Here is a 13,613-nt window from a genome sequence, read left to right as displayed (position 1 = left end):
GTAAACTGGGCGCAAAATTTTCGTGTTAATAAAGGACACAGGAGGAAGTGTGTGTCTCGATTTTGAGATGTTCTGCCAAACCCGACTTTTATACATTCCCGCCATCTTTGTTGAGCCAGTGCTCAAGAAAATCGGTCTTAAATGCGCTCCCTGTCTGCAGTAGATAAAAATTTGGACACATATTACATTGTGTTTGATGCTATTATTGTTATCCTACTGTGAGCTAACAGAAAATGAAGGGAACGATATTACTGTGAAAGAGCGACCCAAGAGTTCACTACCTCCATAAAGTCAGTGAGTTAACACGTCTATCCAGTCGCATCATGCAGTTGTTTCAATTTGTTATTGCGTCAGGTTGAAATGGCCTTCCATCTCTCTCCAGAGTCCGGATTTTAGGTCTTCATTCCTCCTGTAGACGCTGCTAAAATGTGCTCCAGAGTGCTCCCTTCCATCTCTGCCGATAGGCTGTCTTAAAAAGCAACTCCTCTCGGCCTGGCAGCGGTTTTCTTCAGCATATAAAATTTTCCGACCAACCACAAAATTTTCCGCCAATACTGGCCAATAGGGTACTCTGGTAATGTTTTTCATTCCTCCTCCTGTGGCCATATAAAACTATCCCCCTAATAAACTGTATTACCGCCCTTCTCTCTCTAAAAATTGGAACTCAGGAGCTACGTCATAGACGGTCTAGAAATGTACGCTCGTGCTTTCCCCGCTGCGCGTTTTCACCATCATGGTCAAAAAAAAAGGAATGAAGAAGAGAGACGAAACGGCTTAAAATATTTCTGTCACTTGGTGAGATAGCAGCCATCTTCGTTGAACACTTTCTGAAGATTTCATCTGCAGCTGGAAACCACGCTTTTCCAAACACCACAAGGCACGTTATTCTCATAAGCCTGTGAGAACATAGTACGGCGCACAAGTTAGACTGTGTGAACAGGAGATGCGGGGGTTCGTTTCAGTACTGTGGACGCATCTCTTGGTTCGTTTGAACATCGTGGATGCATCTCTGCATGTTGTACTCGATCACTTGAAGTCCGTAGCCCATTGCCTGCCTGGCAGCTGCTGGCCGTTCACAAAACGTTCACCATTCTTCCGTTAGGCCTGGCCATGAGTGCACCGACCTCCTTGGAAGAACGCCGCTTCCTACATCCCATGGGACAAGGCCAGTATAGCCGTCGGTCTCTCTTCAGCATCTTCTCAGCCTCTAATCATCGTTACAACTACAAGAAGAAAATATTATCGGAATAAAAAAGCACACAGAGTTAGTACTGCCATTGCTTTGACTGTCATATAACTCACTTACATTCCAACGCAACTGTCGTGTTTGCTAATTTGTTTCGTCACCTCTTATTTGAATGAGATGTGTCTAACCAGAATGGCTTGCACTGAACGGAAAGTATTTTTAATTGTTTGTTTATTTATTTTATATGGTCAGATAATGGCGTTCAGGCTTTACCTTACATAAGACTAGGGTTTCATACATAGGACTAGAGTACTTTACGTAATAGTCACCTAAGATGCAACAAATTGTGATAAAATGCTATAACAGAATTAAAAGTAATTTGAATGTGTTTAAAGACAAGGTGAATAAACAGTACACACCAAATAACCGCCAACGTACGTACTTTCTGCTCTAATACTGTTACTGTGGCCACCACTGCTGCTGCCACTTATAATAATAATGACAATTATAATAATAATTGGGACGTTATAGGTGTACTAAAGTAATTTTTTCTAACGGAGGGAATTTTAGGTAAACTCTGTCAGTTAAGAGCATTGCAAAATGAGGACGATGTTGTTGAAAGACTGCATGTTAAGGGGTAATATGGATTGAGAGTAAATCGAGGAAAGACAGAAATAATGACAAGAAGCAGAAATGACAACAGCGAGAAACTTAACATCAGGATTGATGGTCACGAAGTGGATCAAGTTAAGGAATTCGGTCACCTAGGTAGCAAACCAACCAATGACGGACGGAGCAAGGAGGACATCAAAAGTAGACTACCAGTGTCAAGAAGGGCATTCCTCGTCTAGAGAAGCCTAACAGTATCAAACACAGGCCTTAATTTGAGGAAGAAATTTCTGAGGATATACGTTTGGAGCACAGCATTGTATGGGGGAGAAACATGGTATGTGGGAATACTGGAACAGAAGAGTATCGAAGCATTTACGATGTGGTGCTACAGATGAATGTTAAAAGTTAGGTTCACTAGTAAGGTAAGGAATGAGGAGGTTCTGCGCAAAATCGGAAAGGAATATGTGGAAAACACTGATGAGGAGAAGGGACAGGATGGTAGGATATCTGTTAAGATATCAGGGACTGACTTCGACTGTACTAAAGGGACCTGTAGAGTCCAAAAACTGTAGAGGAAGACGTGACTGGAATACATTCAGCAGATAATTTACGGCATAATTTGCAAGTGATACTCTGACTCAAAAAAAAAAAAAAAAAAAAAAAAAGCCGGTGAACAGCATCAAATGGAGCCATTACTATTGCTTTACTAGGTAGGTCATTAAATATTTGTTGAAGCTGGTGCAGTTAATCAGGATATATGAGAAGGCCATCCAGACTTGAGTTTCTGGTAGTGAGAAGGAATGCATGAAAGTGATGACGTGGGACAGAAAGGGTTTTGCAGTAATGGGATCTAGTTTTACTGCTATGGGTGCAGCAAATATATTTAAGGTCGAAGAGGGTGTAGGTTGATAATACAGTACAGAAAATTGAATGTGTGCCATAAAAACCCAAATCACCGTTTTCAGTATTCGGTGTAAAGAGACTGTGTAAGGCATGACTTTGCTCACGAATTTACGCACAGGTGGTGACGTTTCTTCTCGACTACGAATTATTTGATGGGGAAACCCGATTTGGCTGTTTAGGAAACGTTCCGCCTTGACAATCACCTTATCATCATTCAGAAATGCCCGCCGCCCAATCCTATGAAGAAATCCCTGGCTGAGGAGAGTACTGCTAGCAGAGTGCTCGTGGTAAGTGACAGATGACACCTCGAGGGACCTGCATGAGTAAGTCCCGGGCAGAAAGACGTGGTGTGTTGCTGTGGAGCATGAACAAAGAATTAGATGCCTTATGTGACACATTGTTTCGCAGTAGCTGGCCGTATGGTAGTAAGCTTCCGTCGCGGCTACCATCTTAGGAGCAAACTGTTTCAGCACCACACCAAGACAGTTTCAGAAATATTCAGCATCATGTTCCACGATGGTGGCTTGGTCATCGCCTTTCTCGGCAGTGGTGAATCCACCTGTTTCCAGTGCTTGTTTTGGAGGTCTGAGTGATGTACGCAGCACTCATCGTTGGTGACTACGTGGCAGAAGCAGTCATTTAGCATCACACCAAAGCAGTCTGAAGAAATTGGCCATTTAACTGGTAATAAATATGCAACCAATTACGATTTATTTAACTATGAACATGTTTTCGATCAACTTCAGGCTCATCATCAAATGGAGGTGTTACAAGAATATTATGTTGTGGACCAAGTGGAGCTAGATGCAATGCTAGTGCTGCGTACACTGGTTTTTGGTATTCATATCAAGTTGCTTCTTGTAACGTACATTATTAAGCTGTGTACACAAAGATACACAATATTTAGTTGCACTTGGTTTTACACTAATTCATAGATTAATTGCCAATCTAAATCAGAGTCCCAGTTCGTCTTCCACGATGGATATACAGAAAAAGGTCTCAAAAAACACTCATCATTGTGTTCCACGATGAAGCACTTTCCGGCAGTGGTGAGTCCACCAGTTTCCAGTCCTTTTTCAGGGTCATCAATCTCGGGATCGCAATGATAACCCCATCACTCGTCTTCGTGACTAGGTGGCTGAAGAAGTCATTCTGGTTGGCGTGACACAGCTGCAAAATTTACGACTGATTCTCGCTTCGTCAATGCTTTTGGGTGCGTGTGAGTAGCCTCGTGAACTAGCGGACGGTGAACTTGGTCATGTTCAAATTGTCATGTACTTTATTGGAAACTGACCATGACTGAGTTTCAGTTTTTCCATGTTCACCTCTCTCGCCTTATAGCACCCGGCCGTTTACACCTATTGCAAATCAGATTCTGCCAAGAGAAATATTGCGCCACTTTATAAACGAACTCTCCGATCTTAAGAGTCATCAGCTTGTCACTATTTTGTACATCAAACCCCGTGTAGGGGAGGGGGAGAAGGTTGGTTCAAATGGTTCTGAGCACTATGGGACTCAACTGCTGAGGTCATTAGTCCCCTAGAACTTAGAACTACACTTCTGGAAATTGAAATAAGAACACCGTGAATTCATTGTCCCAGGAAGGGGAAACTTTATTGACACATTCCTGGGGTAGGATACATCACATGATCACACTGACAGAACCACAGGCACATAGACACAGGCAACAGAGCATGCACAATGTCGGCACTAGTACAGTGTATATCCACCTTTCGCAGCTATGCAGGCTGCTATTCTCCCATGGAGACGATCGTAGAGATGCTGGAAGTAGTCCTGTGGAACGGCTTGCCATGCCATTTCCACCTGGCGCCTCAGTTGGACCAGCGTTCGTGCTGGACGCGCAGACCGCGTGAGACGACGCTTCATCCAGTCCCAAACATGCTCAATGGGGGACAGATCCGGAGATCTTGCTGGCCAGGGTAGTTGACTTACACCTTCTAGAGCACGTTGGGTGGCACGGGATACATGCGGACGTGCATTGTCCTGTTGGAACAGCAAGTTCCCTTGCCGGTCTAGGAATGGTAGAACGATGGGTTCGATGACGGTTTGGATGTACCTTGCACTATTCAGTGTCCCCTCGACGATCACCAGTGGTGTACGGCCAGTGTAGGAGATCGCTCCCCACACCATGATGCCGGGTGTTGGCCCTGTGTGCCTCGGTCGTATGCAGTCCTGATTGTGGCGCTCACCTGCACGGCGCCAAACACGCATACGACCATCATTGGCACCAAGGCAGAAGCGACTCTCATCGCTGAAGACGACACGTCTCCATTCGTCCCTCCATTCACGCCTGTCGCGACACCACTGGAGGCGGGCTGCACGATGTTGGGGCGTGAGCGGAAGACGGCCTAACGGTGTGCGGGACCGTAGCCCAGCTTCATGGAGACGGTTGCGAATGGTCCTCGCCGATACCCCAGGAGCAACAGTGTCCCTAATTTGCTGGGAAGTGGCGGTGCGGTCCCCTACGGCACTGCGTAGGATCCTACGGTCTTGGCGTGCATCCGTGCGTCGCTGCGGTCCGGTCCCAGGTCGACGGGCACGTGCACCTTCCGCCGACCACTGGCGACAACATCGATGTACTGTGGAGACTTCACGCCCCACGTGTTGAGCTATTCGGCGGTACGTCCACCCGGCCTCCCGCATGCCCACTATACGCCCTCGCTCAAAGTCCGTCAACTGCACATACGGTTCACGTCCACGCTGTCGCGGCATGCTACCAGTGTTAAAGACTGCGATGGAGCTCCGTATGCCACGGCAAACTGGCTGACACTGACGGCGGCGGTGCACAAATGCTGCGCAGCTAGCGCCATTCGACGGCCAACACCGCGGTTCCTGGTGTGTCCGCTATGCCGTGCGTGTGATCATTGCTTGTACAGCCCTCTCGCAGTGTCCGGAGCAAGTATGGTGGGTCTGACACACCGGTGTCAATGTGTTCTTTTTTCCATTTACAGGAGTGTAGTTAAACCAAACCAACCTAAGGACATCACAAACATCCATGCCCGAGGCAGGATTCGAACCTGCGACCGTAGCGGTCTTGCGGTTCCAGAATGCTGCGCCTTTTACCGCACGGCAACTTCGGCCGGTGGAGAAGGAAATTAGTGTATAACGTCCCGTCAACAACGAGGTCATTAGAGACGGAGCACAAACTCGGATTAAGGAAGGACGGAGAAATAAAGCATCCGTGTCATTTCGGAGGAACTATCCCTGCATTTGCCTTAAGCGATTTAGGGAAATGACGGGAAAAGCGCCATCCTCCCGACTGCAAGTCGAATGTGCTAACATCGGCGCCACCTCGCTCAGTCAAATGGCGTGTAATCGAACCTAATACTTTCGTAACACTGGTTCCTTCAGTGCTACGTAACGACACGTGTGACTTAGTGCACATTACTCCCTTTGGTTTGATAACGTGCTTAACTGCCACGTCCAACCAAGGTTTATCATACGTGGTGAACAGTAGTAGCTCACCATCCCTTGCACTAAAAAATAGCGGCTTCTGGAGACCTTGGCTGCGTACCGCAAAGTAGAATTCTGTCCTCTCTACAAGCCGTTTACGAAACTTTATCTGCTATATTTCACTCAACAGATTACAATCATTTACTCTACACTGCACAAAAGTTATTAATCACAGTTTTAACTAACTTTGACTGTGTGTTAGTCAATATGAAATTACTATTTTGAAAGTAATCGACTGCTAAATTCTAAACTGTAAGGTAAATGTGGGGACTGATCTTAATTTGTAACACACACACATCATCGCACAAAGAGACAAACATTCATACACAAATAGACGCGCGCGCTCATGAACACCAAGATATTTAACTGTATTTGCTACCATAGTTGTCTGTTACATAACTTGGCTTCATCGTCCAAACAACAGTAGGGTTGTCGTGAGACTGCTTGAGATCGCTTATTAATTTACCGTATGAGAAACCGTGTCAAATAAATGTTATACTAATAAAAACGGTCGTCACCTCAGAAGGAGCGAAAGTTTATTTTGTTTTCCCAAATGTATTTTTCAAATACTGAAGTCAATATATTTTGTTTATTGAGTTTCCTTGGAAAGAAGATAGATGCAAGCTGTTATTACGTAGCTCTGTGTTCACCAAACTGAAAACATTAAGTATGAACAATAGTTAAAAAATAATTGTTAAGAAGCTGTAAGTGAAATTCAAGCCACCTTACTACTTATAAGAAATAAGGCAATCACAGTCATAAGTCTTTATATAAAAACAGGTTCTTGAGCTACTGAAAATGATACATATTTTTACGACTGTGAAATAATGTCGTAATAATCAGATACGACGTTTCACGTTCGAAATATAATAATTAAATATGTAATGAGCATAAAAGCAGGATATAGAAATGTCGTTAGGCGAATGATTGTAACAGTTTACAAAGTTTGCAAAATACTGTATTCTTAAACTTCGAACAACATCAAGCATTTGCCGATAGCTGGCTGTTATTCTTTTCCACACTTCTAAGAAAAATACTTGTGCTAAAATCCTTACCTTCAAAGCTGCTGTGTCATCGAAAACTGTAGTGGAAAATAAATTTTCAAACCACTTAGATTAGAAATGGGTCACTATGATGCCTCGAGAAGTACTGCAACTATGATTCAAGTAACCCAACAACTATCATAACCGGAACTTCTTGCAATTCGCGAACACTAATTTCATAGATGACTTTTCCATACATCCTCAATAACCTTATCACAATGCATCCCATTCGATGAACTTTTAGGCATTTTACTATTTCACGTTTCCATGCTCAGAAACCACGTTCGTGCCCGCATTCCACACTACCCTGCCTGCGAGTCTTGTCGGTCTGTCCGCTACGAGGCGCTACAATGACAACCAAACAAGGGCGAGAAAGGAAAATACGTTGTGGATCCCAACAGTGCGTAATTAAATGCTTGAATTTTGAAAAAAAATTTTGTTCAAATGGCTCTGAGCACTATGGCACTTAACATCTCAGGTCATCAGTCCCATAGAGCTTAGAACTACTTAAACCTAACTAACCTAAGGACATCACACACATATATGCCTGAGCCGGGATTCGAACCTGCGACCGTAGCAGTCACGCGGTTCCGGATCGAAGCGCCTAGAACCACTCGGCCACAGCGGCCTGCTTGAATTCTGACTTTCATAAATTATTATCCCTAGCAGTTACTCATTTCTATGTTTATTTATCGTATGATGACGAAGAAATATGGCGAACTGTTTACAACAAATACGAGTATATGTCTTTGATACAGATACACACTGTCCCAAGTTCGTTATTGGTTCAAAGCTCAAAATTCACATCGAAAACCGAATCAAGAGCTTCTGCAAAAAAACTGTGAAGGTATTCGATTTTCTCTCAGAATGTTCTGACTGTACATTCAAATGCTATGCGATGTACTGTTTGCTGATCTTTACCGCAGTCGCATCAGGAGAGGACGTCCATCCTCATTAGTACAGCAATGCTCAACATCTGCCCGATCAGTTCTGATCCGACGCAGTATACATGAGTGTCGTCGGGATGGATGGAAACCTGCTCGTCGCTGCCAGGGAGATGTGACTAGTTGGTGACGCTTCATAGATGACTGCCGCTGCCATTGACAGTTGTAGGCGCTTTGTGTGTTTAAATTACTATCCTGCAAGGATGTTATTTATTCTTGTCCACACGTTCAGCAATGAATACGATCTTCTAGTGGGTGGAGGAATATTACTAAGTACCGATAGGAAGTGCGTGTTTACGGGATGGGTGCAGCCTGTGATGAACCTCATTGTTTGACTGGGATGTGTGTAAATTATTTTATTCTGAGCACTGTTTAGCCAGGTGATACCGTAGCATCAATAAATTTCCTGGTCTGTTTTTCTCGAAGCTCGTACATATACTAATTAAAAATGAATGGAGCCAAAATATAGCCCTTTTGGCAGTCATCAGTTACCTTGTCAATTATGCTAGAAGTATGTAGCCGATTAGACATGAATCATGAATTTGAGCAAAAGTCTGTCACCCCAAACAGTGTCATTGGGTGTAGTTAGATCTAAGGAAACACCCATGTTAGCCCTCTGCTTCTGAAAGCCGTTTACCATATGAGCTAGTATTGTTTGCACCTGTTCGTCTTATCCTCATCCTGGCCTAAACCCCACTTCCTCTATTGGGCGGTGTTTGTTGATGGCTGAGCTCATTCTTTTAGGAATGAACCTCTCCCTAAACTTGAACGTGGCACAAGGGAGAGCAATAGGAAGCTCTGGATGGATGTTGGTTTGGCTTTAGTACACAGTGATATTTGTTTCCTTGAAGAGAGGTGCCAGATGATGTGACTCTAACATATTCTAAAAGAATGTGTTCAACCATTTGACAATAGCAGTGCCACAGTGCAACAGAAATTCAAGGTCAGTTCAAGGTCTTCTTTATAGCTTCTATGGCCTCTTCCAATTGAAATGGGGTGGATAACTCAGATGTTTGTGGAGCCACTCTTATCTTTGCTATTCAATGTATAATTTCTGATTTCTCTCTATTTATCTCTCATTAAATTTCAGGTGGAGATCACGTAATTGTCCACATAATCTAAATTTATATTAAATTTTGTCTCTTTTGCTAGCGTGAGTATGATCCAAGGAAGCTACGATTTCTTTCCATCTCCTTGTCTGCTCTCATTTAGTGATTGTAGAAAGTCGGAGGCCGTACCAGTATCATCACTGTTGTGTTGATAAATCCCTCACTTCTTCATTCAAGCCAAGAATATGTTCTTTGAGATAACCTCTTGGTGAAGAGCGTTTTGCTGCGACTTTCAGTACTACAATGGATCTGCTGCTGTTGTTTAAGATAAGCTTTGTCCACATTATGCTGGGATTTTTTCATTTGGAAAATTCTGTCCACTTGGCTTTATCAAAGTTCCATCTTCGTTTGGACAGGGGTTCATGATGAGTATTAACAATCTTGTGTGGAGAATTATTGGATAATACTTACTGAGGGGGAACTGGTAATGACTGTGCGACCCAGCTCATTGGGAACGTTTGCAGACTGCGTGATAAAGTTTAGGTCAGGTGTGTAGCCATTGTTCCATTCGCCGGTAAAGAAGGCTGTCTTGTCTTTTGCAACATGTATAAATTTGATGTTTTGTGTTTCCATCAAGTCGATAAGATTTTGTCGGTTTTAGACGCATTCTTGATATCCGCAGAGCATATGGTGTCTGTTGAAGTCTCCACCATTTATACTTGGATGTTGTGGTAAGAGTAAAGCTAGAGAAGGCCAGTTGCATCCTAGTAGTTAGTACAGGTTTACTATCGACAGGTCCGCCATCTTAGCGGCAGATGTGAAATGTTATCCTTCTACATAAGTGGCCAAACTGTATTTAGGATGATTGTTATAGGCCTAAAGCATGGTATCCTTCCTCTGAAGTGGTGCATCGCCTTCTACTTGGGTTTCTGGGAGTAAGATGGTCTCAATTTCATGTTCTTTCATTGTTATGGATACACATTCACCCTCTGATCTGGTTACTGCTTCTGCGTTCAGTTGGTAAATTGTTACTGAACGTCCAGTCTTACGAACTTGGGGGTCTTGGCACCTCTTCTGGGTAGCTTTCCTCCGTCGATTCTGACAGGGAGAACGTTTAAGACGGTTTGGTCCGTTGTTAATAGTTGTTGGTACCTTACCACCACTGCGGGAGAGGAGCGGACGTGATAAGGGGGTGGGGTCCCCCTTCCCTAGCAATACTACTATAAGTTCCAATAATAAGGGTATTCTTTGGCATGCTATTGCATTTATTGATTTATATCAATAAAACATCAGTTACGTATTTTCGAAGATGCACTACATTGCTAATAGTTAACCATCGATACAAAATATTTCTCAAAGAAGTCTTAAGGATTTTGTGATGTCTGTTTGTTAGATAAAGCTGTCGCGTTCCACCTTCGTTCTTCTTCATTGAGAAATGTTTGATCCCGGTGGAAGCGCCCGCGTGACTTAACCACTTCGTCGGATATAGGCAAATTTTTATCGTATAACTACGGTAACTAAGCAACATATTGTTGCAGCGTCTCTTGGTTCCTCGAATTATGCGACAAAAATTCCCCTATATCTGACGCAGTCGTTAAGTCACGCAGAAAAGAAAAGAAAAATTCGGAGTAGGAATTAAGATCGATGGAGAAGAAATAAAAACTTTGAGGTTCACCAATGACATTGTAATTCTGTCAGAGACAGCAAAGGACCTGGAAGAGCAGCTGAACGGAATGGACAGTATTTTGAAAGGGGGATATAAGATGAATATCAGCAAAAGCAAAACGAGGATAATGGAATGTAGTCGAATTAAATCGGGTGACGCTGAGGGAATTAGATTAGAAAATGAGACGCTTAAAGTAGTAAATGAGCTTTGCTATTTGGAGGGCAAAGTAACTGATGATGGTCGAAGTAGAGAAGTTATAAAATCTGGCAATGGCAAGGAAAGTGTTTCTGAAGAAGAGAAATTTGTGAACACAGAGTATAGATTTAAGTATCAGGAAGTCGGATCTGAAAGTATTTGTATGGAGTGTAGCCATGTATGGAAGTGAAACGTGGACGATAAATAGTTTGGACACGAAGAGAATAGAAGCTTTCGAAATGTGGTGATACAAAAGAATGCTGACGATTAGATGGGTAGATCACGTAACTAATGAGAAGGTAGCGTTGAACATTGCCCTGTGGACACTCACCATTCACGTCCAATGTAACGGCATTTGGTGAAAGCGGTAGTCAAAATTAAAAAATCTTTAAAAATATTATTTTCAAATGATGGGAGCGGCAATGACCGTGCAAACTGAGAGGAGCGGACACGGCCTGACTGACTGACCGAAACCGGGAAACCGCTCACGCAGTGGCGCGAGGATCGCCAGAGGCCGGACGACGTGTACAAAATGTGAAGAGTGGGGGGTGCTGAAGATTTGATAAACAAGATTGCACGGTCATTGCAACTACCATGATATAAAAAAAAATTTTAATAATTTTTTAATTCTGACTACCGTATTCACCAGAAATTTGACGTGAATGGTAGGGAGTGGCTACAGGGCAATGTTCAACGCTACCATGTTATAAATAGCGTATGCGAGTACTTTCCTGTCTCATTCAAAAAACTGGTTGTTTAAAAGTTCACTCTATACCTCACGATAGGATGATCGAATAGTTTGTATGAGCTCTTATTATATTATTTATTGCACACATTGCCTGAGGATGCACCGATGTTGTTGTCGTGGTCTTCAGTCCTGAGACTGGTTTGATGCAGCTCTCCATGCTACTCTATCCTGTGCAAGCTTCTTCATCTCCCAATACGTACTGCAGCCGACATCCTTCTGAAACTGTTTAGTGTATTCATCTCTTGGTCTCCCTCTACGATTTTTACCCTCCACGCTGCCCTCCAATACTAAATTGGTCATCCCTCGATGTCTCAGAACATGTCCTACCAACCGATCCCTTCTTCTAGTCAAGTTGTGCCACAAGCTCCTCTTCTCTCCAATTCTATTCAATACCTCCTCATTAGTTATGTGATCTACCCATCTGATCTTCAGCATTCTTCTGTAGCACCACATCTCGAAAGTTTCTATTCTCTTCTCGTCTAAGCTATTCATCGTCCACGTTTCACTTCCATACTTGGCTACACTCCATACAAATACTTTCAGAAACGACTTCCTGACATTTAAATCTATACTCGATGTTAACAAATTTTTCTTCTTCAGTAACGCTTTCCTTGCCATTACCAGTCTAAATTCTATATCCACTCTACTTAGACCATCATCAGTTATTTTGCTCCCCAAATAGCAAAACTCCTTTACTACTTTAATTGTCTCATTTCCTAATCTAATTTCCTCAGCATTACCGACTTAATTCGACTACATTCCATTATCCTCGTTTTGCTTTTGTTGATGTTCATCTTGTATCCTCCTTTCAAGACACTGTCCCCATGAACCATGGACCTTGCCATTGGTGGGGAGGCTTGCGTGCCTCAACGACACAGATAGCCGTACCGTAGGTGCAACCGCAACGGAGGGGTATCTGTTGAGAGGCCAGACAAACGTGTGGTTCCTGAAGAGGGGCAGCAGCCTTTTCAGTAGTTGCAGGTGCAACAGTCTGGATGGTTGACTGACCTGGCCTTGTAACACTAACCAAAATGGCCTTGTTGTTCTGGTACTGCGAACGGTTGAAAGCAAGGGGAAACTACAGCCGTAATTTTTCCAGAGGGCATGCAGCATGAGCTCTTATTATATTAATTATTGTACAGATTGCCTGAGGATGCGCCGATAAGTGGTGCGAAACCGGTCGCAGATTTAACAAAAATCATAGCTATAGCCAGTGCGATATTTTCTTTGAGAAATGTCGGAGATTGGCTGTGGTTGTCCGCCCTACGAAACAACGTAATGAGGAGGTATTGAATAGAATTGGGGAGAAGAGAAATTTGTAGTACAACTTGACTAGAAGAAGGGATCGGTTGGTGGGACATATTCTGAGGCTTCAGGGGTTCACCAATTTAGTATTGGAGGGCAGCGTGGAGGTTAAAAATCGTAGAGGGATACCAAGAGATGAATAAACGGATTCAGAAGGATGTAGAATGCAGTAGGTACTGGAAGATGGAGAAGCTTGCACGGGATAGAGTAGCACGGAGAGGTGCATCAAACCAGTATCTGGATTGAAGACCACAACAACAACTACAACAGTTCTCCGTATCAACAGGATGTGCCATGAAACTTCCTGGCAAATTAAAACTTTGTCTTTCGCGGGCAAGTGCTCTACCAACTTAGCTACCCAAGCACGACGCATGCCCCGTCTTCACAGCCTTACTTCTGCCAGTACCTCGTCTCCTACCTACCAAACTTTACAGAAGCTCTCCTGCGAACCTTGCAGAACTAGCACTACTGAAAGAAAGGATACTGTG

The sequence above is a fragment of the Schistocerca americana genome, chromosome 6, assembly GCF_021461395.2.
Source record: "Schistocerca americana isolate TAMUIC-IGC-003095 chromosome 6, iqSchAmer2.1, whole genome shotgun sequence".
Taxonomy (NCBI): Eukaryota; Metazoa; Arthropoda; class Insecta; order Orthoptera; family Acrididae; genus Schistocerca; species Schistocerca americana.
Note: the sequence above shows the minus strand (reverse complement) of the source record.